At 43.0% G+C, this 13,314-nt stretch overlaps 1 protein-coding gene across 1 annotated transcript in view; it reads left to right on the forward strand.

Annotated features, from left to right (window-relative positions):
* Positions 1-4,945: 4,945 nt before the first annotated feature.
* Positions 4,946-13,314, forward strand: part of LOC121367798 (galactoside alpha-(1,2)-fucosyltransferase 2-like) — a 14,192-nt gene continuing 5,823 nt past the window's right edge. Inside the window, exon 1 of the mRNA XM_041492175.1 lies at positions 4,946-5,017. The gene's annotated coding sequence lies outside the window, so the exon portion shown is untranslated. The remainder of the gene's footprint in view (positions 5,018-13,314) is intronic.

Below are 13,314 nucleotides of genomic sequence, written 5' to 3' on the forward strand. Positions count from 1 at the left end.
CATTGCTGTTGTATTTATGGAATTCATCTTTGTACACGGGGCGAGGCGTAGCCCAGTGGTACAGCGCTCGCTTGACGCGCAGTCGGTTAGGGATCGATCATTGTCAGTGGGCCCATTGCGCTATTTCTCGCTCCAGCCAGTGCACCACGACTGGTACATCAAAGGCCGTGGTATGTGCTGTCCTGTATGTGGGATGGTACATATAAAAGATCGCTTGCTGCTAATCGAAAAGAGTAGCCCATGAAGTGGTGACAGCGGGTTTCCTCCCTCAATATCTGTGTGGTCCTTAACCATATACCTGACTCCATATAACCGTAAATAAAATGTGTTGAGTGCGTCGTTAAATAAAATATTTCCTTCCTCCATCTGTGTACACATTATTTAGCACGATTTGTGTACGGTAGTCGAGTGGACCTGAGCGCAAAAAAAGAACTGCGCAGTGCGGCATCAGGTAATTACAAAGAATGTGGTCGGCAGTTCAGATTAAAAGAGAGGAAGCGGCCAGAAGGATCGGAAACTGTTAAAACGGCCTTTCGTATTGTATTACAGATCATTCCCAGTCTACATTTCGTCGTGGTAAGACGTATCGTTTTCACCTGTGCACATTGCACGTGCTTTCGCGTACTCGACTTCGGAGTCCTTCATTTTGTTGGTTTTGTCAACGAAATGGAGTTTTCTGCTAGGATTTATGCGGCCATTGAACGCTTGGACGTGTATCGTCTCGACAGTATGCACCGTCTGTTTTAGCAAGACTACTTGCTTCCACTTAATGTTTGCAGCTGATTTTAGTTGACATGTTTATCGGTGACACGTTTGACGGCCATTCTGCAGAACGTCACCTTTGTTCGTGTTTAGTTTCTACCTGTCCGAGCCTGTCCTAGCAACACTCTCAGAAGAAATAGGAAGCGGAGTCGGTCCTATTAGTATTTTTAAGACTATTCTTTGTTTTTATATTAATGCCCTCCGGAGCCGGAGCCGTACCCGTACGCACCACACCTGTCATATCCACTGACTCAGGGGTTTTCTTTACAGGATGCAACCTATCTCGTTCCTACAAACTGTATACCTTAACGGCTTTAACGAGGCCACACACGTGGACACATAGATCGGATTTTTAGGCCTTTGTTGAAAATGTTATGTCAAGATTCTCTTTGTCTGTCTGTCTCTCCGTCTCTCTGTCTGTCTGTCTGTCTGTCTCTCTCTCTCTCCCCCCCTCTCTCTCTCTCTCTCTCTCTCTCTCTCTCTCTCTCTCTGTGTGTGTCTGTCTGTCTCTCTCTATCCCCCACTCCCTCTCTCTCTCTCTCTCTCTCTCTCTCTCTCTCTCTCTCTCTCTCTCTCTCTCTCTCTCTCTCTCTCTCTCTCTCTCTCTCTCTCTCTCTCGTTGGTTTTATGTGGTGGCAGCATGCCCACCCCCACTCTCGCCCCCTCTCCCTCCCTCCCTCTCCTTCTTCCTCCCTCCCTCTCTGTCTGTCTGTCTGTCTCTCTCTCTCTCTCTCTCTCTCTCTCTCTGTGTGTGTCTGTCTGTCTCTCTCTATCCCCCACTCCCTCTCTCCCTCTCTCTCTCTCTCTCTCTCTCTCTCTCTCTCTCTCTCTCTCTCTCTCTCTCTCTCTCTCTCTCTCTCTCTCATTGGCTATTGGATGTCAAACATTTGGTAGTTTTGACATAATATAGTCTTAGAGAGGAAACCCTCTGCATTTTTCCATTAGTAGCAAGGGATCTTTTATATGCACCATCCCACAGACAGGATAAAACATACCACGGCCTTTGATGTACCAATGGGCCCACCGACGTGGATCGATCCAAGACCGACCGCGCATCAAGCGAACATTTTACCACTGGGTTACGCCCCGCCCTGAAAGAGGAGAGAGATGCAAAGGGCCCATAACTCTGAAGATTATACATTAGCATTTCCAGTTGAAAGGTGAATTCACACCAGGCGCTTATACATGGATTTTAGCAGCCGGCGAGGGGGGAGTCTAGACCGTGTGTTGGGTGAGGTGGGGTGGGGCAAAGTTTATAGGAGATCGAGACATGTGCCCCCGGAAAATGTAATTGGAAAAAAAAGGAGAACATTTACCTAAACCCACCCCCTGCACAAGCGCCTGCATATATAATAATGTATATATATATATAAATATATATTTGAAACTAATTAGATGTTTATACCCGTCAACGTTTGGGGATTTTTGTTGCAGTTGTTGTTCCCCTTTGAGTGATGATTTTTCACCATAGTGCTGTCGTCGAAAATTTCTCATGGTAAATTTTCCTTGAGAATATACAGTACACACATTCTACAGTAGCTCTTTAAAAATTCAAAAGAAAAACAAATCTATAATCTTCTTTGATTACTTACAAGTTTATGTATTATTTCTTTTTTTTTAAAGTGTTTTGTCTGTGATAAATTCTGGTGATATTTTGTTAATTGCTATGTTGTTGGTTTTGTTTGTTTGTTTGGGTTGTTGTCTTTAATCTTTTCACATCTCCGCTATCTGGGCTATCTGTTCAGGACAGTGCGAATGATTAGTTGTTAGTATAGCTTTTTGACAGAAAAGTAGGCATTGTGGCGTCACAGCTCCCCAATGAACTATTAAAACTAGTTTTGGGTGGGAGCTGTTACCGGGATGCGAACCCAGTACCTACAAACCTTAATACCGATGGTTCAACCTCTTCCTTTTGTGAGAAACTCTTTTTTTCACGCTTGAATACCTGAACACATCTATCTTTGGGCACTAGCAGTCGTGTCTTCCGCCTGTTCCACTAACAAGAACATACCTAGAGGATTTGAAAACGGGCAGGTGTACAAGACTAAAGAATACAATACAATTATCGCATTAAGAATTCTGTTCTTCGGCGCGTCACCAGGGAGAGTTCGGTGGGGGGGGGGGGGGGGCAAAGGCGGCACAATGTAAAAAAATAGTGGTACGGCTCGAGGTTGCCAGACTCTCCTTTCAAATTAGGCCTAACCTGTGAAGGCCATTTTCACAGATACAAGAAATATAACCAACACAGACAAACAAAACATTGCACTATCTGCACTGCCCCTGGAGGGGGTCAGGGGATTCCAACAAAACCCTTTATTATATATATTTGTTCATGTACTGGTTCATTTTTAATTAATTTAATAAAGTGTATGCATATTATTACTGTTTTCGATTATTTATCAAATATACACTACACTACACTACACTACACTACACTACGCTATACTACATTACACTACACTACAGTACAATACAATATAGTACAATACAATGCAATGTTCGTTTTGTTTAACGACACCACTAGAGTACACTGATTAATTAATCATCGTGTATTGGATGTTAAACATTAAATTAGGGTAATTGTGACACAAATAATTATGTCAAAAAGAAAACTCAGTAAAATTTTCCATTAGCAGAAAGTAATATTTTATATACACGTTCCCAAAGACAGGACAGCTCATACCATGGCCTTTGATATACAAGACGTGGTACTGGTTGGGATGGGAACAAACCCAATACGCAAGCACAAGAAATTAAGTAAAGTGAATTGTACGTTACAGTCAAGGGGAGATAATCTATATTAAGAAAAATATCTAAGCATCACATTTTTCTGTCCCAGGTCGACATGCTCGAAACCTTCGTGGTATATGAGCATGAAAAAATTATCCGCGCCACATTACATTTACCACGATCACTACAACTATGTACAACTATCATCATCACCACTACTCCTGCCACTACCAATTCATGCAATATTTAAGATTAGCAGCTTAGATGTTCGGTTGCTGTAGGGGGTTTTCGGCTGCTGTAGGGGGTTGCGACGGGTGGGGCATTATCCTTAAAATTGGGGACAGTGCCTCCATGTGTCCACCCACTCCCCCACACCCCGCACCCGAAACCAGCTAGGTGGTTTTAAAATGATTTAAAATCAAGACAGACTCGTCGTTAGGAGCGACTATAAGATATGTCTAGAGAGGGTGTGCAACGTCACAAAAATGGGAGTTGCAGTATTCCACCTGAGAAACATTAACATGCGTTAATTGTGTATCAATGATAAACAATTTCCTTAATTATTATCCAAACATTATTTTCTGAACACTTTAAAACAATCTGGGAAAGAATGTGTACCACCAAGCAAACTTCCCCTGGATTCGGACCTGGCGAAACTACATACTCGTATACGGTATTATGCAAAACTGTTCTGACCTTGTGTCTGTTGCCATTATAAAAATGTTTTTTTGTCTTAGTTAGCCCTAGGTTAATGTTTAAATACGCTTTGTTTTTGGAACACCCGTATCTCAATATTCTAATGCAATATTTGTAGTATCCTTAAAGTGGATTTTACCTGTCAGTAATCTTGTGTGTACGAGAGAGAAAGAAAGAGACAGGCAATGAGAGTGAGAGAGCGAGCGAGCGAGAGAGAGAGAGAGAGAGAGAGAGAGAGAGAGGAGGTGGGGGGGGGGAAGGAAATGTTTTATTTAACGACGCACTCAACACATTTTATTTACGGTTATATGGCGTCAATCATATGGTTAAGGACCACACAGATATTGAGGAAGGAAACCTGCTGTCGCCACTTCATGGGCTACTCTTTTCGATTAGCAGCAAGGGATCGTTTATATGTACCATCCCATAGACAGGCTAGCACATACCACAGCCTTTGATGTACCAGTCGTGGTGCACTGGCTGGAGCGAGAAATAGCCTAATGGACTCACTGACGGGGATCGATCCCAGACCGACCGTGCATCGAGCGAGCATTGTGCCACTGGGCTACGTCCCGCCTCGCAGAGAGAGAGAGAGAGAGAGAGAGAGAGAGAGAGAGAGAGAGAGAGAGAGAGAGAGAGAGAGAGAGAGAGTTCTGCGTTCTGTTTTTATTTGTTCTTTCCGGTTCTTTTTTGTAAATAGTTTAACCGGAACTCGAATAATCTCCCGTTTCCTATAATTATCTCCCTTGATACGCGTGAGTCTCATTTCTTTGATGTATGTTTTGGAATTTGCTTGAACAGTAACGAATGTTTTTGCTGCTGTGAAAAGGTAACATCAGTTTAATGTATTTCAGGTAGCGGCAGGTCTATTTTTAGGCACTGTCATTCAGATTTCATAATTTGTATTTGTCAACAAATGATGTAAACCATGAAAACTATCTTCGTTTAACCAGTTTTCGACCTATCCATAAATTGATAAAAGTACTGATTTACGGCTCTGTGAAGTTGGTTACTTATTCCTCGTTCCTCGTTCCTTATTCAATATCGAATAAGTAACTGGAAAATCCGTTTCACATTCGCTTTGCGCGTACTACACGTTTAAATTTATCGACTGGTAAGATCTATCTGAGGCCTTGCGATATTGTCCAAACAAGTAAAAATTCGGTATTAGCGCAATATATCACAAATATTTTACTACTTTTTGCCAATAAATGAGCAGCAGCAGCAATAACAACAACTATTAGTATTACTACTACTACTACTACTACTAGTAATCTTACCGTTATTGTTATTACCGGTCACCCGAAATATGCCAAAAACCTGGTTTTTGGCATATTTACAATCAAAAAACCTTTTCGCAATCAAAAAACCTCACAAAAACCATAATTATGCCAAAATCGTATCCAATATGGGTTTTTTATATACTTTATTGGCAGTTTATCAATATTATATGATTTACAATTTATATGAAGCACAAATGTTGTTGTCAGTTCTAAACATATGCATACGTCCGTTTCCGCCTTGTTTATAAAATGCGGTTTTTGGCATATTTACAATCAAAAAACCTTTACGCAATCAAAAAACCTCACAAAAACCATAATTATGCCAAAATCGTATCCAATAAGGGTTTTTTATATACTTTATTGACAGTTTATCAATATTATATGATTTACAATTTATATGAAGCACAAATATTGTCGTCAGTCCTAAACATATGCATACGTCCGTTTCCGCCTTATTTGTAAAATGTGGAACAGGACTGATTTTAGGGTCCGACTATTTACTCCCAAGATACCCAAAAATACACCAAGACACCACACGTTTTCAGAACAGATTTTAGAGTTTATGAAGCTCCAATCACAATTAACATGTGTGTTTCGAACAATAGGTATTGCTTTAGTGACGGTTTTTCTTTGGGAAAAAGTTTTTTGAGTGTAAATATACCAAAAACCCGCTTTACAATATTTACAATAAAAAAAAACATTTCCCAATCAAAAAACCTCACAAAAGCGGGACATAACAGATTTTAGAGTTTATGAAGCTCCAATCACAATTAACATGTGTGTTTCGAACAATAGGTATTGCTTTAGTGACGTTTTTTCTTTGGGAAAAAGTTTTTTGAGTGTAAATATACCAAAAACCCGCTTTACAATATTTACAATAAAAAACAAACATTTCCCAATCAAAAAACCTCACAAAAGCGAGACAGAACAGATTTTAGAGTTTATGAAGCTCCAATCATAATTAACACGTGTGTTTCGAACAATAGCTATTGCTTTAGTGACGGGTTTTTTATTGTAAATATTGTAAAGCGGGTTTTTAAATATACCAAAAACCCGCTTTACAATATTTACAATAAAAAAAAAACATTTCCCAATCAAAAAACCTCACAAAAGCGGGACAGAACAGATTTTAGAGTTTATGAAGCTCCAATCATAATTAACACGTGTGTTTCGAACAATAGCTATTGCTTTAGTGACGGTTTTTTTTTATTGTAAATATTGTAAAGCGGGTTTTTAAATATACCAAAAACCCGCTTTACAATATTTACAATAAAAAAAAAAACATTTCCCAATCAAAAAACCTCACAAAAGCGGGACAGAACAGATTTTAGAGTTTATGAAGCTCCAATCATAATTAACACGTGTGTTTCGAACAATAGCTATTGCTTTAGTGACGGTTTTTTTATTGTAAATATTGTAAAGCGGGTTTTTAAATATACCAAAAACCCGCTTTACAATATTTACAATAAAAAAAAAACATTTCCCAATCAAAAAACCTCACAAAAGCGGGACATAACAGATTTTAGAGTTTATGAAGCTCCAATCACAATTAACATGTGTGTTTCGAACAATAGGTATTGCTTTAGTGACGTTTTTTCTTTGGGAAAAAGTTTTTTGAGTGTAAATATACCTAGAGTTTATGAAGCTCCAATCTCTCTCTCTCTCTCTCTCTCTCTCTCTCTCTCTCTCTCTCTCTCTCTCTCTCTCATCTCATGTGTGAATATATTGACACCTAGTCTTGCTCAGTCCATATGGGAAATAAGTGCATCAAAATACATTGCATATACATGATTATGCGTTTCTTCTAATTTTCTTTATGGCGATAGGCCATGAATAAACGGCGTCGTTGCTATGGGTCAGACGGCATGGACCACCACCCCGATGCATCAGATATATACTTAGAATGTGTGTGAACATTCTGACACATAGCCTTTCCCGGTCCATGGGGTATAGATGCATCAAAACATATTGCATATATACGACTATGCATTTTCCTCCCATTTTCATTATGGCGACAGGCCATACACTAACGACGGCATGGACCACCACCCCCGATGCATCAGATATATACTTAGAATGTGTGTGAACATTCTGACACCTAGCCTTGCCCGGTCCATGGGGTATAGGTGCATCAAAACATATTGCATATACACGACTATGCGTTTTCCTCCAATTTTCATTATGGCGACAGGCCATACACGAACGACGTCGTGCCGATGGCTTAGACGGCATGGACCACCACCCCGATGCATCAGATATGTACTTAGAATGTGTGTGAACATTCTGACACTTAGCCTTGCCCGGTCCATGGGGTATAGGTGTATCAGAATATATTGCATATACATGATTATGCGTTTTCCTCCCATTTTCATTATGGCGACAGGCCGTACACGAACGACGTCGTGCCGATGGCTTAGACGGCATGGACCACCACCCCGATGCATCAGATATATACTTAGAATGTGTGTGAACATTCTGACACCTAGCCTTGCCCGGTCCATGGGGTATAGGTACATCAAAACATATTGCATATACACGACTATTCGTTTTCCTCCCATTTTCATTATGGCGACAGGCCATACACGAACGACGTCATGCCGATGGCTTAGACGGCATGGACCACCACCCCGATGCATTAGATACGTCCTTAGAATGTGTGTGAACATTCTGACACCTAGCCTTGCCCGGTCCATGGGGTATAGGTGTATCAGAATATATTGCATATACACGACTATGCGTTTTCCTCCAATTTTCATTATGGCGACAGGCCATACATGAACGACGTGTTGCCGATGGCTTAGACGGCATGGACCACCACCCCAATGCATCAGATATGTGCTTAGAATGTGTCTGAAAATTTTTGCACCTAGCCTTGCCCGGTCCATGGGGGTATATAAGTGTTTCAAAATATATTGCATATACATGATTATGCGTTTTCTGCCAATTGTCATTATGGCGACAGGCCATAGACGAACGATGCCGTGCCCATAGGGTTAGACGGCATGGACAACCACCCCGATGCATTAGATATGTAACTCGAATGTGTCTGAAAATGTTTACACGTAGCCTTGCCCGGTCCATGGGGTATATAAGTGTTTCAAAATATATTGCATATACATGATTATGCGTTTTCTGCCAATTTTCATTATGGCGACAGGCCATACATGAACGACGTGTTGCCGATGGCTTAGACGGCATGGACCACCACCCCAATGCATCAGATATGTGCTTAGAATGTGTCTGAACATTTTTGCACCTAGCCTTGCCCGGTCCATGGGGGTATATAAGTGTTTCAAAATATATTGCATATACATGATTATGCGTTTTCTGCCAATTGTCATTATGGCGACAGGCCATAGACGAACGATGCCGTGCCGATGGGTTACACGGCATGGACCACCACCCCGATGCATTAGATATGTAACTCGAATGTGTCTGAAAATGTTTACACGTAGCCTTGCCCGGTCCATGGGGTATATAAGTGTTTCAAAATATATTGCATATACATGATTATGCATTTTCTGCCAATTTTCATTATGGCGACAGGCCATACATGAACGACGTGTTGCCGATGGCTTAGACGGCATGGACCACCACCCCAATGCATCAGATATGTGCTTAGAATGTGTCTGAACATTTTTGCACCTAGCCTTGCCCGGTCCATGGGGGTATATAAGTGTTTCAAAATATATTGCATATACATGATTATGCGTTTTTTGCCAATTGTCATTATGGCGACAGGCCATAAACGAACGCCATCATTGCTATGGCTTTGACGGCATGGACCACCACCCCGGTTCATTAGATATGTACCTCGAAATGTGTGTGAACATTTTGACACCTAGCCTTGCCCAGTCCATGGGGTATAGGTGTATCAAAATATTGCATATACACGACTATTCGTTTTCCTCCCATTTTCATTATGGCGACAGGCCATACACGAACGACGTCATGCCGATGGCTTAGACGGCATAGACCACCACCCCGATGCATCATATACATACTTAGAATGTGTGTGAACATTGCCCGGTCCATGGGGTATAGGTGTATCAAAATATATTGCATATACACGACTATGCGTTTTCTTCCAATTTTCATTATGGCGATAGGCCATACACGAACGACGTCGTGCCGATGGCTTAGACGGCATGGACCACCACCCCGATGCATCAGATATGTACTTAGAATGTGTGTGAACATTCTGACACATAGCCTTTCCCGGTCCATGGGGTATAGGTGCATCAAAACATATTGCATATATACGACTATGCATTTTCCTCCCATTTTCATTATGGCGACAGGCCATACACTAACGACGGCATGGACCACCACCCCGATGCATCAGATATATACTTAGAATGTGTGTGAACATTCTGACACCTAGCCTTGCCCGGTCCATGGGGTATAGGTGCATCAAAACATATTGCATATACACGACTATGCGTTTTCCTCCAATTTTCATTATGGCGACAGGCCATACACGAACGACGTCGTGCCGATGACTTAGACGGCATGGACCACCACCCCGATGCATCAGATATATACTTAGAATGTGTGTGAACATTCTGACACTTAGCCTTGCCCGGTCCATGGGGTATAGGTGTATCAGAATATATTGCATATATATACATGATTATGCGTTTTCCTCCCATTTTCATTATGGCGACAGGCCGTACACGAACGACGTCGTGCCGATGGCTTAGACGGCATGGACCACCACCCCGATGCATCAGATATATACTTAGAATGTGTGTGAACATTCTGACACCTAGCCTTGCCCGGTCCATGGGGTATAGGTACATCAAAACATATTGCATATACATGACTATTCGTTTTCCTCCCATTTTCATTATGGCGACAGGCCATACACGAACGACGTCATGCCGATGGCTTAGACGGCATGGACCACCACCCCGATGCATTAGATACGTCCTTAGAATGTGTGTGAACATTCTGACACTTAGCCTTGCCCGGTCCATGGGGTATAGGTGTATCAGAATATATTGCATATACATGATTATGCGTTTTCCTCCCATTTTCATTATGGCGACAGGCCGTACACGAACGACGTCGTGCCGATGGCTTAGACGGCATGGACCACCACCCCGATGCATCAGATATATACTTAGAATGTGTGTGAACATTCTGACACCTAGCCTTGCCCGGTCCATGGGGTATAGGTACATCAAAACATATTGCATATACACGACTATTCGTTTTCCTCCCATTTTCATTATGGCGACAGGCCATACACGAACGACGTCATGCCGATGGCTTAGACGGCATGGACCACCACCCCGATGCATTAGATACGTCCTTAGAATGTGTGTGAACATTCTGACACCTAGCCTTGCCCGGTCCATGTGGTATAGGTGTATCAGAATATATTGCATATACACGACTATGCATTTTCCTCCCATTTTCATTATGGCGACAGGCCATACACTAACGACGGCATGGACCACCACCCCGATGGCTTAGACGGCATGGACCACCACCCCGATGCATCAGATATATACTTAGAATGTGTGTGAACATTCTGACACCTAGCCTTGCCCGGTCCATGGGGTATAGGTGCATCAAAACATATTGCATATACACGACTATGCGTTTTCCTCCAATTTTCATTATGGCGACAGGCCATACACGAACGACGTCGTGCCGATGGCTTAGACGGCATGGACCACCACCCCGATGCATCAGATATATACTTAGAATGTGTGTGAACATTCTGACACTTAGCCTTGCCCGGTCCATGGGGTATAGGTGTATCAGAATATATTGCATATACATGATTATGCGTTTTCTGCCAATTTTCATTAAAGCAAAAGGCCATACACGAATGGGTTATAACTCCGACGGCATGGACCACCACCGGTTCATGATATGTGTGAATGTGTATAAGGTCATTGCACCTAGCCTTGCACGGTCCACGGTTACATTCGATAAAACGCAGCTACATGTACACGATAAAGTTCCAAAATGTGATTATTCGCAGGCCAAACGTAGCCACGTGCATGGCTTAACCATGGTCACCACTGCACGTGCGTTGTCTGCATGTGCAACATGAACCTAGCCTTGCCCGACAGTATAAAAGTGCAGAATATATTGCATATACGCTTGCGTTTTGGCCTCTGTATCTGGCCGACAGTTGAGAATCCAGGACATGCCACGTCATCAGAGTGAACCGAATGTGTCTGACAATGCCATCGGCTAGACTAGACGCAGGGGAATCCAGAACGGCCGTTGCTATTGCATATACATGTGTCCCCAAGCACCATCTCCAGACTGTGGGACCGTTACCAGCAACATGGATCAACACGTGACCTCCGATGGATTAGGTCGACCATGGACCACTACCCCCGGGCAGGACCGCTACATCCGGGTACGAATGTGTCTGAACGATTGACACTGCCACCTGCACGGTCCATGGGGTATAGGTTATCGCAATATATCCGACCAGACTATACGGAACCACCTACGTTTCATTAGGAATTCGTGCCAGACGTCCAGTTCGAGGTGTCATCTTAGACACCACAACACCGTCGACCCCGACTGCAGATATGGTGCCAGAATGTGTCTGAATGGCCTCACACCTAGCCTTGCCCGGTCCATGGGGTATGGTGCATCAAAGTATATTGCATAGTCCCGATATTCGTTTTGCTCCGATTTTCATTATGGCGACAGGCCATGACGAACGTGTATGGGTTAGACGGCATGGACCACCACCCCGTGCATGCGATAAACTGAATGTGTCTGAAATTTTGACACTAGCCTTGCCCGGTCCATGGGGTATAGTGTCAAAATATATTGCATATGGATTATGCGTTTTCAGCCATTTCATTACACAGGCCATACAGAACGACTGACCGATGGCTTAGACGGCATGGACCACCACCCCCTGAATGCACAGAATGGTCTACATTGACCAGATCCTGCCCGGTCCACACATCGTTATCAAAATTATTGGCACACTATGCGCCAATTTTCGCATGGCGTTCCATACATGACAACGCCAGGCCTCACATCAGCACGTCTCACAACGGCTCCCATTTTCATTATGGCGACAGGCCATTTCCTACAGACCACACCCCGATGCACAACGAATGTGTCTGAAATGACCTTCCTTGCCCGGTCCATGGGGTATATCGTGTTTCAAAGAAGATATTGCATACCCGACTATTGAGCATTTTCATTATGGGACAGGTTGGACCGACGACATCTCCGATGGGTTAGACGGCATGGACCACCACCCCAATGCATCAGATATGTGCTTAGAATGTGTCTGAGCTGGCACCTAGCCTTGCCCGGTCCATGGGGGCCAGTGTTTCCCGGGATATTGCATATACCGACTATGCGTTTTCTTCAATTTTCATTATGGCGACAGGCCATTGAACGACATCACACTTAGACGGCATGGACCACCACCCGCATCAGATATTGAACTCCATTTTGACATAGCCTTGCCCGGTCCATGGGGTGGTGTGCATCAAAATATATTGCATATTACTCACAATGGTTTTCTATTTTCATTATGTGACAGGCCATACCGAACGACATCATGCCGATGGCTTAACGGCATGGACCACCACCCCATTCAATAATTAAATCGAATTCTCTGAACATGTTACCTAGCCTTGCCCGGTCCATGGGGTATAGGTGTTTTGAAATATATTGCATATACATGATTATGCGTTTTCCTCCCATTTTCATTATGGCGACAGGCCATACACGAACGACGTCGTGCCGATGGCTTAGACGGCATGGACCACCACCCCAATGCATCAGATATGTGCTTAGAATGTGTCTGAACATTTTTGCACCTAGCCTTGCCCGGTCCATG

This window comes from Gigantopelta aegis, chromosome 1 (assembly GCF_016097555.1).
Source record: "Gigantopelta aegis isolate Gae_Host chromosome 1, Gae_host_genome, whole genome shotgun sequence".
NCBI classification, from domain to species: domain Eukaryota; kingdom Metazoa; phylum Mollusca; class Gastropoda; order Neomphalida; family Peltospiridae; genus Gigantopelta; species Gigantopelta aegis.